The sequence below is a fragment of the Struthio camelus genome, chromosome 18 (genome assembly GCF_040807025.1).
Source record: "Struthio camelus isolate bStrCam1 chromosome 18, bStrCam1.hap1, whole genome shotgun sequence".
NCBI classification, from domain to species: Eukaryota; Metazoa; Chordata; class Aves; order Struthioniformes; family Struthionidae; genus Struthio; species Struthio camelus.
The window spans coordinates 12,680,863-12,684,135 of record NC_090959.1 but is presented as its reverse complement, the minus strand read 5'-3'; positions in this window follow the sequence as shown (position 1 = coordinate 12,684,135).

Sequence of the window (3,273 nt, the reverse complement as noted above, 5' to 3'; positions counted from 1 at the left end):
GCAATCAGCGTGGAGCACCTCTCACTTGGTGAGCTCCTAATTTAGTTTGCTCTTCCTTAATGATTTATGTGCCCAGTACCTTAGCACACAGCTTTTAAATTCTTTGCAAGGTCAAAGGAAGGTTGATTATGCAAAACAAGGAGAAAATAAAAATCAAAAGTAAACCCACAGGTTTTTGCCCACTTTTTTCACAACTGCTAATTTCCCTGCTTGCAGTCTTCCCACCCAGCCTGACTCCAGAGCTTTTCCGTGGTTCGGGGGACTATCCGAAGCAGACACTTTCCTTTCCTTGGAGTTCACAGTTTGATAAGCTCCTAAAAACTAACCAAACCGCAGCAGAAGACTCACTTACCAACCCCCTCACTCCTGCTGAAGAAACACCAAAACGCAGCCTTTTCCCAGCTACTGTTTTCACTAGCAACCATAAATTTATGTGTGAGGCACTCAGAAAAAAAGTGAGCTTCAATGTTACTTAAATGCTTAAATGCTGTTTGAGTACTGTGGATTAATTCTTGTGGTTTAATAGCAGATTAAAAATAAACGCGCTCTTTGTGGTTTGCTTGTGTGTGACAAAGACTGGTTTGAGACTTTTTGGAGTCTTTTGTTTCTTGCTGCTTGCAGATAGCACTTAGGAAAACACATTCCCAGTGGCCCTATGGACTAGAACATCCTTTTGAAACAGGGGATTCTCTCCTCCTTTTTAGCCTGGGGCAAATCTAAGTGATAATGCGAAATACCTGCGCAGAAATTGGCATCTCTGCTCTCACTAAACTGTGCATTGCCCCTGAGGGCAAAACAGAGGTGTGCGCGTAATGCCGAGTGCTCTGGCACGAATCCGAAGTTTCAAGCTCTTTGCATCATGTGATGATAGCTATTGATGCACGCAGGGGAAATTAACCCTCTGCGCTCCGAAATGACATCTCCCTGAGCGCTACGGCACTAATCCCGGCTTGAGAAAAAGAGGTGGACAGAAGGGGCTGCTTTTAACCTCTTGCTGACACAGAGATGCCCATCCAACCTCTGCTCCTGGCTACTGGCAGGTTGGGAGATGGGAGCAGCCCCTGGAGATGTGCTTAACTCTCTGCTAAGAGAAAAGCTTAAAACACTATTGAATTTGCATCTGGACCTTGCCTTAGGTTTAGATGGGCTATCTGTGGGTGCTACTGTGCAAGTGGTCCTCAGGGCTCCTCTAGCAGTTAGAGATTAAGGAGCTCGCAGCCTTTGGCTGATGCTGCTGAGGTGGCCGGGGAGGACGCGGTTCTTCTGATGAAAGACAGGGTTTGCGAGGTTGCTGCTCAGGCCACTGCTCTGTCTGCAGCAGCAGCGGAGGAGAGAGCGCCTGCACGGGCTGGGAATGCCACCAGCCCTCTACCCGCTGCCCCTGCTGATGGCTCCTGATGTAGCTCCCGATTAACTCTAGAAATGAAAACCTACATGGGTCTGAAATTAATAAAGAGTAACAGTGAGGGATGGGGGCATAGCCTCTAAACTGGTGTCTCTGCTTCTGCTCCCTTACTGCAACTGTGGAAGCACCTGATGGAGATAACCTTTAGGAGCTATATAAAGCTTTTGCAATACAAGAAAGATCTCTATTGGCTTTTAACCTCCTTTTATTTCAACCGTTAATATGTCCCCCACTGACCATAGTGCAAATGGAGCCAGCAGTTAATGAAGAGGTCAGGTTGCATGTGTTACATGTTGGTTAATTCAATTAGCAATACAGCAACGGCCTAAGCAGGTTCCAAAATACCTGCCTGCTCTGCAAACAAGCTGGCCTTCTGCACTGCCATGTTTGGCCCTCCTTTTCAGAAATGGCCATGCATAGTTCCTGGAGCTGCGGCAGTCGGGGTGGAGAGGGAAGGAGGAACGGACCCACAAGATGTCTAACTGCTCACTTGTACAAACAGCTCTGCTGACTGTGCACTCACAGCACTCCTGATGCAGAGACGCACAGCACTACTTCATTTACGCTTCAGAATTAACGGCACTCTCCTCTTCTCTCAGAGGAGTCTTCCAGACTTACACCTGATGTACACAAAAGTCATGGATTCCTAATTTGTTTGGTGCAAGTGAACAGACACACACACCTACCATGATTTTTTCAGTGACTCTGTTCATTTTTATTATATATTTTCACTGCACAAAGACTTTTTCCTCAAGCCTTTACCTGTTTTGCCTGTTTAAACTGCAGTCTCTGCGGGGTGCAAATTCTCCCTTTCAGTTTGTGCAGAGAGAGGCATGCAAACAGGCCACAACTTCAGGAACACAGATAAATGGAGATAAAACGTGCAATGGAACAACAACAACTAAAGTCCCTGTTACAGGTGGTAACGCCTGTAATGTTCAGCTTTTAGAGCCTGCACAAGTCTAGGCTGTGCAATGTAACTTCTACACTTGGAATTTGCCTTTTACTACTGTTTCAGAATTTATACCCACATAGCCCTTTCTGGAGAGACAGCCTACCTCACTCACCCCAGCAGTTCTGAGCAAGAAGTATTACTCCAGTTCAGGGCATCCTTTTGCATAGAAATCACTCCCTCTTTTAGGGACAAAAATAGGATTTCCAAGGTCTTCCAGCAACCATCTGAACACAATCTGAATGAGAAAGGCTATTTGAAGTAAGAATTAAATGTCTGTGCAAGATAACATCTCAATCCAAAGCTCACTGAAGCTAGTTAAACTCTGTTAACTTCAATGAGCCTTGAATCACCTCCTTGTGAAAAGACCTCTGAACCTAGGGATCCCATGAAAATACCAAACACAACGGGAGGAGAAGGGAGACCTCAGAAGCAGCTGGCTGCCTTGAGACCTTGCTCCATTTCACCCAAAGCCTAATTCAGAGAGACATACGAATTGTGCAATATCACGGCAAGAGAAAGAAAAACTTACTTTCACACACCAGTGATGAGGCTGAGACCTTTGTGAGTGAAAAGATGGCAGGGGCCAGAAGCACAGCCAGGCCGACAATGCAGGAAGGCAGAACTTGACGCCAAATTTAATGTAAAACTGTTCCTTCTCCTGCTTTATTTCACTCTGTTCCCTGCTTATCCCTGCCTTGAGAGAGTAATTTGGGGCAGAGTTTTTCTTTCCACCAATTTCACCCAGAGCACCTTGGTAAGGCAGATTCCAGCCCTGGACACCCGTGCTAAAATTCGGTGGTGTGAACGTTGCCCATAATGACAGCGTTTTCTGTGAACAAAACACTAAGACTCATTTATTTTGCAATATAAGACCGCTTCAAATACTACTCTGACTCCAGGGTCCTCATATTCC